Genomic DNA, 15,295 nt, shown 5'->3' with positions numbered 1-15,295 from the left:
GTTCTCTGGCCTATCGTTCCTCTTCGAGATTACAATGAACGAAACCGAGACAAACTGTTAGACTACCAGTCATCGTGGAGGGAAAAAGGATTGCATTTTGCAAAAAGAGACAAAGGTACTGTGGTTCACAGAAGATAAGTACCACGTCCTCTTCCCCAGAGGTATCTGGCAGAATTCAAGTTTCTCAGTTACGAATTGAGGAGGTAGGTCGTTAACCTTATTTCAACAACTCTTGAATAACAAGAAACTATTAACCAATCATAAACTACAAACATTCTGCGGATGTTTTAACTCTGGGTGTAAAATGTGTATAGAAGCGCGTGCGAAGTGGCTTGGAGCCAAGCTGTCGGCTTCATAAATTTGGATCAAAAGACACCCGAGAAATCTCTTGTGACCATCGCTTTTGATACTGTTTATAGTTTCCGCCAAAATGTTTCTCATTTTATTAAAACGGGCTCCTAAATATTGGTAGGCCTTTGCTATAACCAAGTCACTTTAGGAGGGGTTCAACGTGCCATTCACCTCAGCAAGTAAGAGCTTCGCTCTATGGCATGCAAATATTTTGCTCTCTTCGTTCTTCTATGACTATTACTGCAAGGGGTGTATCAGCCCCCAGCCCAATTTTGATATAGCAAAGACTTATTGGTGTATAGTTCCGCTTTTAACGCTTCTGATTGACGGCGATAAAAATCTTATTATCGTTGTAAGGGCATCTCGAGAATGTTGAAGAGGCTTTCGATTCTGGAATGAGTGTCATATGGTTGAATTCTAGACGAGAAAATCTCCCATTCAACACTTAACTAAAATTTCGAGTTATGTAAAAAAGAATAAATGAATGTAAGAAGAAACTGCAAATTATATCTTCAACTGCACGTCAACCAACATTAAAGTAATGCATAATCGCCAAACGACAAACTGCCAGCCCACCTCTTCAGTTGATCTAGAATTCATAGGGACACATCTGTTTTGCAGTAGCAAGTGTGTGTCTGAGGAAATGAGCAAATGGACTAGCATGTTTTTAAATATGCAGCCCTGTTGCAGGGAGAGGGGAAACGCAGGATAGATTCCAGGAAGAAAGGAGATGGGAGGACGCCTCAAAAACAGAAAGAATGTACAGTGACCGACTGGAAAATCGAGAAGGGGACGAAAAGCACTATCGGTACGTCAGTACCTCTAGGAGGTACAGTCCTCGTAGCCTCGTAACGACTCCTTTCTTTATTAAAGGTAGCCCTATCAGTTACTGAAAACTGTTCACAGTGGAGTAAGCTCGAGATAAATAAGAGTCATGAGCGATCAATATTAGATTTTTTAAGCTTGTGAACAAAGTGGAAAATGAGAGGAGAAAGGTGCACTGAAACAGTTTGGATGTAGCTGGGGTCAATACAAATTTAAAGGGAACCACGGACTAATAACAAACACGTCACGTAACAAGATGCTAGCATGTGATGGAGTAATTATAAATAAAATTTAAGTCGCGTCAAACGTTTACAATTAGCAAAGCAGTGAACCTTTTTTCATCTCAAAAACTACTGCCATCAACAGCAGCCGTTCTTGCATACGTCTACTTATAGACGTCACAAACCGTCGATGGAGAGAAAGACAGCACGTGAAGTGAACTCTAAATCACAAAAACAATTGAGTGATATTTGATCGTTTGGGATGTAGTATCAAGAGAATGAAAAAGAGAATTGCGAAAGAATACTGACTTCGGACAAGAACTGAGTTTTTAATACCTGTGAATATACTCTGCTAGAGAGCATATAGTACACAAGGGTGTACTGTAATGTAGTAATGACCAGGTCGAAATTCACGACGGTAAAGGTAGAACGACACCATACTAAAATTCTGGAAGCCTGTGATCACTGGGTGAGCAGGAACGCTGAGCGTAGACACGTAAGTGAAAATTACTAAAGTAGACAATAACTGAGCTTAGTGAAACCAATAAAGGTGTAAGAACAAAAATGTATCAGAAAATGATGACTGATTATATGTCGTAGCAACGAAAGAATGATGTGTAAGAAAGGAGTAAATTCAGACGAAATCCAACATTATGGTTCAAATGACTGAGCACTATGGAACTTAACATCTGAGGTCATCAGTCCCCTATACTTAGAACTACTTAAACCTAACTAACCTAAGGACAGCACACACATCCATGCCCAAGGCAGGATTCGAACCTGCGACTGTAGCAACAGCGCGGTTCCGGACTGAAGCGCCTAGAACAGCTCGGCCACGACGGCCGGCCAACAATATGGATCAGTCGGGAAACGAAAAGGCATTTTGTGGTTAAAGAAAATTATTTTATGTTACAACTGGTGCACTAGGGTACCGCCTCTTATACTGTATCACACCACTCAAATACTAATACGAAGTACAGCTAAAGTTTTTATTTATATTTTTAGTTATTTGCTATCCCTCTTGGCCGCCAGAATAAGATAAGACGACTTCTTCAGTTTGCAACCTGTTCCGGTAGTTCATGTACGAATGAACAGTTCTTGAAGGGTTGCAAAACGGAAGAATAATAAATAACGATATAGAACATGCTGACGAAAATAGGGGATGTAAGAGGCATATCTCAACGCCCTGACAATGCCCCTCAACATTAAATATTAAGGCGACAGTAAGGTATTTAGAAAAAATCTGAAGTTAAAATTGAAACAGCGGTTTAATATTTAAAGGAGTAAGGTAGTGGTAACCTCAACGAATGAGACACACCGCCCTTCTTTGCGTACAGGACATTTACGAAAAGCTGTGGACGCTAGGTAACACTCAGCAAATTTCTCGCCGCTCGGTTGTCCCACAGCGAAGGCGTTGCCAACATTATTGTGCGCCCAGTGGACCTCGCTGCGTCGCCACTTGCGGACATTAACAAACGTCAAACAACACGGGCAAGATGTGGGTGAGGAGGAGGGGGGGGGGGGGGGAGGGGAGCAGGGCGATGTTTGGAGCGCACATCTTAAAGTCGTTTCCTGCACTGGCAGCTACAACCAGTGGCAGTTCTTTGAAATACGTACGTCGCGACGCGAAGGAGAGAGGGCATGTTGAGGGGGCATGAGTCACTAACACCATCGAGAAGATTGTTAAATGCAACATCAACAAATGTTTGAGGTAAGTACACTATAATATTAAAAGTTTCCAGAAACCGCTACGTAATGCGGAATTCACCAGTAGACGCCGTGAGTAGCGGGCCGGGCAGCACGTTAGGAGTCGAAAGAACATTGTGTCTTCAGTACAGAAACAGAAACAGCTCTGTGACCTCGAACGAGTACTAGTCACTGGACGTCGCTTAATTTAAACTATTCTAAAGCTGGCCAAGTCGACTGTTGGTGTTGTGACTGTTGGACTGGAAACACAAAGGGGCAATCACAGCTGACCACGCAAACCTCTTATAATTACGGAAGTAGGCCGTCGAGCATTGCAGAGGGTGGTAGGTAGAAATTTCACGAAATCAGCAGAAGGAATCACTTGCGAGTTCCAAAGCGCTGCAAGCAGTACACTAATCGAGCCGCTACTCGTGAGTCATATATAGCTGCTATCAGTGTTAAACGACGCTTGCGGTGGTGTTAACAGCAATACCACTGGACAGTGGATGACTCCAAACGAGTGATCTGAAGTGATGAATCACGCTGTACCATGTGGCAAACTGATGTAAGAGTTTCGATATGTGGAATGCATGGAGGACATTACTTATCATGTATACCGCCAGCAGTGAAGTTCGGAGGGGGTAATGTTACGGTATGGGGATATTTTTTGGGGTCAGGATATTGTCCCCCTATTGCGCTAAAGGAAAAATTCGTTTGGATATGAACACATTTACTGTGTGTGTAGCCGGTCGATGTGGCGGTGCGGTTCTTGGCGCTTCAGTCTGGAACCGCGCGACCGCTGCGCTGTCAGGTTCGAATCCTGCCTCGGGCATGGATGTGTGTGATGTCCTTAGGTTAGTTAGGTTTAAGTAGTTGTAAGTTCTAGGGGACTGATGACCACAGAAGTTAAGTCCCATAGTGCTCAGAGCCATTTGAACCGTTTGTGTTGTGTACCGTGTACAACAGAAGAATATTTCGGACACCATGACTGTTTGCATCAGCATAGCTATGTACCCTATCGAAAACCAGCATCTGTGAGGCAATGGTTTGTGGACAATAACATTCCTGAAATGGACTGACCCGAACCCAATGGAACACCTTTGCGCTCCAGAACCCACCGTCCGACATCACTGTCTTCTTTGGTTTCGGTTCTTGAGGAAGACTGGCTGCCACTGCTATGCACACATTCAGACACGTCACTGAAGGTGTCCCCAGCAAAGTTCAAGCTATCATAAAGGTGAAGAGTGGACACATCCCATTTTAATGTCCACTAATAGGTGTGCGGATTCTTCTGATAAGATAGTGCATGTTTTCGGCTTTTCCTCCGCGAATAAGTCGACTAACAAGCATTCAGCGGTGGTCCTAAGTTATTGTCTAGATAATCATCAACAGAAACTTAGCCAAAATATTCCAAAAAAGGAAGGAAGGCAGGTAGGTAGGAAGAGTGGGTTTAACGTTCCGTCGACATCGAGGTCGTTACGGCGGAATCTTCTCTCGAAATTTCGATCACCAACTTTCTCCTCCGATTGCGAAAATATTTTGTTGATACCGATCTCCAAAGGTAGAAACGATCACCATCATAAAATAAGGGAAATCGAGCTCACACGGAAAGATATGGGAGTTCGTTTTATCCGCGCGCTATACTAGAATGGAATTATAGACAGTCGTGAAGGTGCTTCGATGAACCCTCTGCCAGGCACTTAAATGTGATTTGCAGAGTATCCATGTAGCTGTAGATGTAGGTCATTAGAGTCGGAGCACAAGCTCGGATTCTGTCAAGGTTGGGGAAGGAAAGCGGCCATGCCCTTTCAAAGGAACCATTCTGGGATTTGCCTTGAGCGATTTAGGAAAATCGAGGAAAACTTAAATCTGGATGGCCGGATGCGGGTGTGAACTGTCCCGCCGAATGAGAATCCAGTGTGCTACCGACTGCGTCACTGGACCACCATGAGCGAATGATTCACATTCCTGAACGAAATAACGTTCTTTTTATATTTTCTTTCATCTATACAGATGACTGGTCCGAGTGCATTTCCGTTTTTGCAACATCTGCATTATCAATTTTTTGTCTTGTTCGGAAATTTCACAAACAACTGTACACACTTATTTTACGTGACAATCAACGCTACATATATACTGAGCTGAGAATAAGGGAATCTATTTCACTGTGCTATTCAGGCAAACGTGCGGTTATAATAACGTTTACAAAAATTACGTCAGAGGACGCAATTGGCTGTTTACGTTTATGATCGTACGTGTTACATTGCAAAGCTGAAGAAGTCTACAGTTAATCAATAAAACTAGTGACCTATCCTATGCTTATATCCGTAACATCGCAGTCCCTATTTATGAAAGCACCGCGAACTTACACTTTTAGCTATAAACAATAATGGAAAACAATTTTTATCTACCAGAACAATACAAGGGAATTCTTTTTCTATACAAAAGAAGGAAAATATGAAACATAATGAAATATGCGCTCCACTGCAGGAAAGAAAAAAGAATGGAGCTAGCTGGTTCAGCGATGACAATAACTAAATGCTTGCATTAGCTCTTGCAGCAACATACTGAAGATAGAATTATTGCAGCGTTATTCGCTAATGGCGTTTCCGACTACTTTCAACTGGGTTGTCAGACAAGTTCACAATTAATGACAGTGGTTTGAGACTCTCCTGATAAATAAATAAATAAGAATAGGCATCTGTTCACATTTGAGATCTCAGGTCAGGGACTGACTATCCCTATTTTTGCACTCTATCCACAATGTTCATCTCTTCTCCTGCAAGGTATGCCTCCAAGCCGTCGTCGTCATCAGTTTATTACATATTTGCAAGTTAATTAGAGGCATGCGCACTGAAATAATGGTCCTGTCACAGAAAATGCTTACGCATATTCCTATGCGGTCAAGCACGTATTTTGCACATTTTTTTAAATATTTCACGTCATGTGTAATAATTCAGTAACGAAACAGAACCACACACTAGGCACCAATTCATTTTGTGAATATGTTAAAAGAATCAGTAAATGGTACGTACTGGGTAAGTCACGAACGTTTCAACTTAAAACCGGACAAATAGAGAAGAGGAATTTGAATGTGTCCTTACAGTCTGTGTTTTACATTATATAAAATATTTTACAGACCATTGTGATACTTAACCCTCTACTTTTCCTTACATCCGACCATAAATTTTATCCCAGCTTCTGTCTAGTACACAGTGCGCAAATACAATTAAGTATGTGTACATTACACTTCATAAAAATCTAACTTTGTTTCCTGCAAATGTCAAAGCTCTGCCACTTTGTCCCCGATTACGATGGTCAGATGTTCCAACTCGTCTGGGATGTCCCTAACAAACAGGGTTTGGACAACAAGACTGAGATAACTATACCACAACACACTTTGGTGTGACACGCTTTGAATCTACGATGTTAGGTGTTAAACAGCGATCTCTGCCAAAATAACAAACGGTTTTAAGACATATTTCGTTCATCACTCTCATTTACGTAGACAAAATTGTCCCGAAGCCACCTATTAGCGGACCCAAAAACGTACGCCAATATGTTGTCAAAGGCCATTTGTATATTTCTCTGTTGTATCGTAAGAGCTTTATTCAGACCAGGTATTACGCGCATATTTCTGTTGTCAACGTTATTTCTGTGCTGGTGCAATTTCAGCCCGGTCAATGGCTACAGGTTTCTTTTTCCGACGTTGGTATTGTTTTCCTTCGAGTGGAACAATCGGAACATTGTGCAGCAGCGAACAATAGAGCACTCTTAGTTACAAAGCGATCATTCAGACAAAAAAATTTGTTTCCATTCTGTATGGTGCGGTGCTCATTTAAAACTTAGATGAATAATGCTTAATATAACGTGCGTGAAATACTATCGCCAATGCGGTTCCTTCGCTGAACAGAGAGATCAAAATCTGCAAAGTCTCCTTACATTTCGGCAGTTTCAAGAATAAGTGCGGTAACTCAAATTTTTGGATCAACAGTTTGGAGAATCTAAATGTGGCAGTTAACTGCCATTTGACTCGACTGTATAACTTCTATGAACTTCGTTGCATTGATACACGAGCAATCCAAAAGACTTATCACATTTAGAGAATATGTATGAAAACGTGTTAAAATCTTTAAACAACTCTGGGAAGTGGAAAATTATCATTAATTTTAATTCGTATTTCACAAACTTCAAGGTATTTTCGCTCTGATAATGTCTGTCTTCTTTATGTATATGGTGAAGATGAGGACAATAGATTGACAGAAAAATTCTGTTTGGTTTCTATTCTCTACAGTACCCCGCATGAAATCATGTCTCTCCACAGAAATCGAGGTGAAAGTCTAGTCGAATACCGTAAAGACACAGCACCCAACATTCGTCGTCGTGATATCTGAAACCCGGTACCGAGTGGAGAAAAGAGAACAATGGTCAGGCGATTACCTAATAGTTGGCATTCTATGTGCTTTAGATAACTGAATTTGTTACTAAGCCAATCTTGAGTGACAGGGACGAGCGAAGCTGACGGATGTTCATCAATTTTCTTTCAGATGAACCTTCGAAATACCATAGTATCATGTGATGGTATCCGACGCAAAGTCCATGAACCATTGAAGCAGTTATTATGTCGGGAAAGCCTTGAAGAGCACAGAAAAGTAACAGCCCGCAATGAGTGCAAAAATCATTCTTCCGACGCTTCGTCCGTGAATGGAAACGGGGAAGAGTGTACTAAAAATAGCATAAATAAATTTTAGTATACTAAAAAGTGTGTGCGTGTGTGTGTGTGTATGTGTGTGTATGTGTGTGTAAGTAAAAGCCATCAACCAGCCGCCCTAATGGAGCTATGCAGATGTTTGTAAAAACGACAATGACATATCACTCCATGTTAATGTAATACTGTAAGTACCAGGAATCCTTCTCATATTTTGTAATACAAGATTCTCCTAATATATGTTAAACTCTATTCTTGACTTATGTTTCATACCTTTTAATATAAATTACGATGTTCATTGTCCTCAGGCCGCCTTCTGAAGAAGATAGATTTAAATCTATCGAAACCTAGGTAAAGATTACTTTATCCTTTGCAACTGGTCGGCTGTTTTTAATCTTATTACGTGAAACCGTTGCTGTTGCGCACCTATGTTTAAAATACATAAAACATTGTCTTTTCTCTTGCGCAAAAAACCAAAGTAGTATTACCAAATAACAAGATTAGAATGAAAGCAAGAACTCTAACAGTTTAGTATATAAAATAAAAAGAGAGAGCTAAGAGAGAGTTAAATGGTAACTAACGCAAATATATGGAAGGGGGAGCTTGCCGCCCCCCCCCCCCCCACCCTCCTTTGAGGTGAGTCTCAGATAGCTTACTGTACTTCGTCTGATCGGAATCTAGAGCTTTGTCTGCTGTCTTCCTCAAATCCAACAGTATGAGGCGTCAGAACTGTGAGTGTGTGAGATTACATATTCCTGGATGTTGACGGGAAGCCACATTATTTCGTTAACCACACTACACGCGATTTTCCAGCACTCAAAGGTGGGTCTGATAAAGGTCTTCACTCTCGCCTTTTGTGTCAGAAGCTGAAGGAAGCCGAAAGTGTCAAATCACCAGATTTTGGAAAGTAATTTAAAGACACAAATCATTTCCACTCTCCACAATCTGAGCATTTCAGGTGTATCTATGTAGTATATGTTAATTTTTAAGAGAGCTGAAAAAAAATTAAAAACTATTCTACTTGAGTAGTTACTGACAAGTAGGAAATCCAGTTCTGCTATCCCAATTAGCCTTCTCCAATAGTGAACAACAGAGTGCCTGATTCACTACAGAAAGGGACAAAGGTGAGCTCTGTGATAGACTGCCCAACTCTAGTCGCTCACTGCTTGGTCCAGGGCACGAAGCGCATGTAGCCCGCTTTCGAGAGGACCTTACGAACTTCCCTTCACCGATCTGATTCGTATGACAGGTTTGTGTAGGGTACGACTAGGACTTCAACATGTTTAACTGGGAAAACGCAACTCTCAACCGTTTTAGAGAAAATTGAGTTCGAAAACTTTAGGCGTGACTGTACAATTCGTATGGTGGCTAATACGCAAGAAGCCCGCAGCCGTGCGAGTAACCGCTTGGTTTAATAAGTGCGAGGTTTCTGGATCCAATCTCCCTGCCGGTATCAGTTCCTTCTGTGAGTTATCTGCACCAATATCCGGTGCTGCACTTCGATATGCACGGTACGCCGCGAAATTGTGTGACGACTGAGAACAGTTTCTGAATACAAACCAAGTTTATTTTACAACTGACAAATCTGCACAAACTCTGTGTTCATTACATCTGCTGTATGTAGCGGTAATTATAGTTTTCCGTGTATCTACGACCAATATAATAACTCGTGTAGTGCTGCATTGGTTACACACATACTTATGAAAAGAACATTTTCTCCTCTTTTCATATTAAAGATTAAAAAAATAGCAAATGAATGATTTAATATTAAAAGTTAGATCAGAAAAATAGCAAATGGATGATTAAATATTGATACTTTGCAGCATCGTAATAAATCTGTCGTTAGATGTACGTGGGACTGAGAACATGAACTACGGGCAAGGAGATTCGATGGAGAGATCTCGCGCTATGTAACTAAGCACTTATTCGCTCGGCTGCGGATTCCGAGAACACTAGTGCCCCTATAAAGAATACAGCATAAGCACAGCTGCAATTTTCTAACTCGATTTTCTCAAAAACTGTTGACTGTTGTGTCTTCCTGTTTACACAAGCTAAATTTCTAGTCGTGCCCTACAGATCTTGTCAATACGAATCAAATCTGTGAAGGGGAGTACGGTCCTCTTGTTGGAATAGAACCTACTAACGTCTATTTGCATGGAATAAACCAGAACAGGTATTAGTATTACAACACGTCTTTCAATTAGTATCCAAAGATTATCTGGTTACCACAGATATTCAATGAGAGTTTCCATACCTACCCAAGTACCAGTCATCTGTAAGAATTCGTGTGGGTATTTATAAAGGTATTTTTAAATGGTTCAAAGGGCTCTGAGCACTATGGGACTTAACTTCTGAGGTCATCAGTCCCCTAGAACTTAGAACTACTTAAACCTAACTAACCTAAGGACATCACACACATCCATGCCCGAGGCAGGATTCGAACCTGCGACCGTAGCGCGGTCGCGCGGTTCCAGACTGTAGCGCCTACAACCGCTCGGCCACTCCGGCCGGCAAAGGTATTTCATACGCCAATTTAGACTGAAGTGGTTCTCCACTTAGCACACAACTTCCATTCACGTGATACTAAGCACTCTGTGTATGTGTCAAATTCTTGAGATACGTCTTTTCATATCGACAATAACTTGATCAGCCATGGTTATGTTGGCACACACGACTGCAGATCAATAATAAATCAGCTGACGAACAAATGTCTTCACCATTTCCAAAACCAAGCGGAATATTTTCGTAAGTTACCCGACATATTTTGTACGAGCCTTTCTACGTCAGCACTTTGTAAGCACGTCCACATAAATACTTTAAATGGTACTAGAAATTTACAGTATCACTTATAATTGGAAAGTGCAATACCTTATTACAACACATCCATAGAGGTAAACGGTCCATCAAACAGTTGTCTAAGAAACAAAATGTAAAATGTTTCATCACAGCAATAGATCAGGATACACACACACACACACACACACACACACACACACACACTTCCTCTCTCTCTCTCTCTCTCTCTCTCTCTCTCTCTCTCTCTGTCTGTCTGTCTGTCTGTCCCCCTCCCTGTCCTCGCCCTACGCTAAGGAAGTTCCACCTCTTACCACGACTTAAACATTTAACTCTATAAATCATTCCGAACGGATGTACGTTGTGTGTTAACAAAACTACGTCTTCAAAGGAATTATTTATCTCTATATGGCTACTTTATCGTTTCGCTTGATCGTCTCGAATGGAGAATGGAGTGTTAAAAATTTATTGTGCGACTCGACCTGAATATAAAATAGACATGAAAATTTATAAACACGCGATTGTGAAGATGGGTTAATATGCAGAGTCTCGAATGAGCTTGGTGTCAATGGGAAATTAACACCTTGTCAACATAGAAATGATAATAATAACAACAATGATAAGACAGAGAACTTCTGAATAGTTGGAAATAGCAGTGTATTAGGGACAGTTGTTCATATCCTAATATTTACAGTATAAAAACGGCAAGATTAAGAGTTGACAGGAAATAAGCCTACGCACGCACAAGGATACCAAGCTTTATTCGCATGTACGAGTAATGGACAGATTGAACTGCTAATAATAGCTGCACAAAAATAAATATTTTCACCACGAAAGCAGACTTAGGGAGAATGGTGTATAAACATCAAGGTAGCTTCCCTCCACAGTACGTGTTCATTGTTAATGGCAGCATTCGCGCTTAGAGCTGGGCGATTTATAAATGCTATAAACAGCAGTGCCGCATCGTTCTTCCTTGTCACTGCAGTCGGCTTCTAGTGTTAACCCTGCACAGGCGCGTCCTCGAATGCAGACTGTACGTTTTACAGCTGGACATAAACGCCTGTGTTGTGTGGGCTGTTGGCGTTCCAATTTCTCGGCAGCGTCCCGTCCTGCATGTCGCGAAATAACTTACAAGCGTGGAACCAGCCGTCAGCAGTCCGCAGACGACTTGACTGCGTGGATAACCGGAACATACATACACCACGCGCGGGTCATTATGGAGCAGCATACATTTGCCGTGTGTCACCAGCTTTTAGTGCTATTTTTCGTTCGCTTGCCAGCAGTACTGGGAAAGACCCATAGCTCAACATACCAGAAACGTGTGCTGTCATCTTTCCCCATGTGGTGGTCCCCTAAGTCGGTTCACGGAGCGTGGATTTCTGGAAACGAATATTTCTTATACATTATAGAGTGCAGCAATCAGTCGTCCTTTTTTAGGTTTTATTACGCAAATCCAGATTTCGGCTAGTGGCTAGCCATTCTCAATGCTAAAAATACAAGTAGTACATAGTCAGGTGATATAATAAAAAGTTACAAATCTAAAAAAGGACTACTGGTTGCTGCACTCTATAATTTATAAGCCACATAACAGTCGCTGAGTGCACCCACTTTTAACCTGATGAATAATTTTTGTTGTTAATACCAAAGCCGTTATGATAAATACTTCCACACAAGTTGCCGTGTGTAGCAAGCGAGGCATCTTCGTTTGTCTGAGATCTTTATGCCGTGGCGACCAAACTCCAGTGACACCAATTTTACGCTCTTTATAGACACTTAAAAGCCTGTTCCTGGGGTACTGATTCCGACGGAATTTTGCTCAATGCTCCCGTCAGTTATAGTACATATGTAACGGACAAAATGCTCCTGTCGGAACAAAGAAAAGGCTAAAATGCTCCTGACTTAAAGACAGACTGAAAATTGGGGACTAGCTGCCTCATGCTGTATTCTCAGCACCCTTAACAATTTTCCCAAAAATTTTGGCGTGCGAACGTATTTGATCTTTTTATGTTGGGAGAGGAGACGGTGGCAGCGAGAAAGAGAGGGAAAAGTGATAAATATTGGAAGAGAGCAGACAGTGGTTGTTGCATACAAAGAGCGAAAGAGACAATGCCAGTGTAAGACAGAGAGAGGAGCACACTGGCAGACGAACGGAGTGACAGCAGAGAGAAGAATAAAGATAAGGAGAAAGTGGAAGTTGCTGCGAGCCAGAGACAATGAGAGACAATGACAACGAGGGGGGGGGGAGAGGGGGAGAGGGGGAGAGGGGGAGAGGGGGAGAGGGGGAGAGAGGGAGAGATAGAGAGATAGAGAGATAGAGAGAGAGAGAGAGAGAGAGAGAGAGAGAGAGAGAGAGAGAGGGAGAGAGTGAGTGAGGGGGAGGGGGGAGGGAGAGAGAGGGGGGAGGGGGGGGAGGGAGAGAGAGGGGGGAGGGGGGAGGGAGAGAGAGAGGGGGGTGGGAGAGAGAGAGGGGGGTGGGAGAGAGAGAGGGGGGTGGGAGAGAGAGAGGGGGGTGGGAGAGAGAGAGGGGGGTGGGAGAGAGAGAGGGGGGGTGAGAGAGAGACAGCATGAGGTAGACCTTTAAGAGAGAGTAGTAGTAGTAGTAGTAGTAGTAGTGGTGGTGGTGGTGGTGGTGGTAGTAGTAGCAGTAGTATAGCAGTAGTCTTAGGAGGAGGAGTAGTAGTAAGAGTAGGAGCAGCGGCAGTAGTAGTAGTAGTAGTAGGAGGAGGAGGAGGAGGAGGTGGAGGAGGAGGAGCCCAGAACGAAGAAGACCCAAGTGTCAGACAGGAGACACTGACACAGAGATACAGAGACAATGACAATGAGCTGGGCTGAATGAGTGACTAAGAATGATCAGGTATGAGTGAATGCGTACCAGCCACTTTAGCGATGGACCAATGTGTATTACCGAATTACTCTTTAGGAGTTTGTGGGAGTGAGATGTGAGTTGTGTGTTAAATTGTGCGAACACGTTCGCATGGCAAAATTTCTCAGAAAATGTTTAAAGATGCTAGGAAGGTAGAATGTGGCAGTTGGTACCGCGCTTTTCAGGTAGTGACTTTCGAAACAGGAGCATACTAGCATTTTTGTGCTCCGATAGGAGCCTTTTTCCGCTGGTTAGTTTAATGGTTATTAACTTATAAATGTGGTCTGATTACTCAATTAGTTAATTCACCACCTGTATAGTTCGAAACTACATTGTGTCCGTGTCACTGTTACGCTTCGGTTGCTTGCGAGTGTGATCAAAATTTTGTGCTTCATCCCTAAACCATTGACTCGCACACATTCACTCAATTCATAATAAAGGCGGTACCTGGAAGAAAGGATTCTACCTTTTCTAAAATTCTGCTAGCAAGTGGGCATGTTTTTATTTTTTCTAATATTTAGCTTCGTTTTTCTTTTCGCTATAGATTTCCCAGACAGTATTGTTTGCCTCTACTTAAAACAAAATTCCGAGCGATCGGTGTATTTTCCCAAGACACAACTAATTGTTTTCTCACTTATAGCTTGACATCAGTAAAATATGCCTCTTCCTTTAATAAAGAAGAGATCCAGCTTCCTATATATGTATTTTTGTTGAGATTTTTATTTGCACGTATCATAAAACTAAAGCGTTCTCCGGCCATTAAATAATTCATGTCCATTTCTGATTTATCACAATTGCACCGTTTGATTTCAGTTCATTCTCGATCAGTTTTTATAGAATTTCCGTTGCGCAGCTGTCTCCGTATGAGAAAAGTGACCATTCCACTCCCCCACTTTACAAAGAATCCTTAGGAAGTGTAGTAAGCTCACGAAGAAGATATTCACAGATCCCTCCTCCGATCGATACTCGAGTGTCCTTCGTCAGTCTGGCACCCCTACCAGGAGATTACAGGATCATTAAGTAAGCGCGAAAGCGTGACGGAGAGACTCATCCAAGTAGAACGGCAGACGCGACAAGAGGGGCGTTATGCCTAACGGGGTGGGTTTTCTGGTTAAGTTCCGAGAGCGTACGCTCCTAGATGAAGCAACCCACGTACTGCTTCTCCTTGAGTACATCTCGTGAAACGATCATTGAGGTAGAATTACACAGATTCGAGCTCGCACGGCGGCTTACTAACAATCGTTCTTTCCGCGTGCCATTCGTGACTGGAAAAGGAAAGAGAAAGTGGTACTGGTCCACAAACTACCCTCTGCCATATACCGTAGGGTGGGCTGTAGAGTATAAACGTATATTTAAGTTATTAACTACACAGGAGAATAATAAAAGCAGCGCATGTACAGTAGGATTCTGCGAAAAAGCGAGAGGAGATTCCAACTATAGGGCAGGTCAGATAGTCCAGTTGCTCCATGACTGGCAAGAGCAATGCGGAAGCTCTGTCTCGCACTGCGTTTACTGCGTAGGCAGTGAAGACTGATTCAGTAACAGTTTTCGGATATTCGTCTTCATAAAAGGTGACCTGGCAGCGTGGGCAGGGGTCTATCTTGGGCTAGCTGAGCGGCCGCTACGAAATGCCGAATCGAACGCCGGCGTCACTTCCGGCGGCACACCGCTTCTGGGAAGGACAGCAGGGCAGGCGGACCGCGGCTGAGCTCAGGGCGGCGGCACGCGGCGTCGCGGCGCCTCTGGTTCGCCACGGGCCGGCAGCCAGCGCCTCGCCGCCCACCTCCTCCACCGTCACGCACGGTTTACGATCGGAGCGCAGCGCACAGCATTCGTCTCCCGTCCCGT

General features: G+C 42.7%; 1 protein-coding gene across 4 annotated transcripts in view; it reads right to left on the bottom strand.

Moving 5' to 3' along the window:
• Positions 1-15,295, bottom strand: part of LOC126457732 (pleckstrin homology-like domain family B member 1) — a 1,069,305-nt gene that overhangs the window by 131,260 nt on the left and 922,750 nt on the right. The gene's annotated exons all lie outside the window — the stretch shown is intronic.

This window comes from Schistocerca serialis, chromosome 2, assembly GCF_023864345.2.
Source record: "Schistocerca serialis cubense isolate TAMUIC-IGC-003099 chromosome 2, iqSchSeri2.2, whole genome shotgun sequence".
Taxonomy (NCBI): Eukaryota; Metazoa; Arthropoda; class Insecta; order Orthoptera; family Acrididae; genus Schistocerca; species Schistocerca serialis.
Note: the sequence above shows the minus strand (reverse complement) of the source record. Positions and strands in the feature narration are given on the sequence as shown.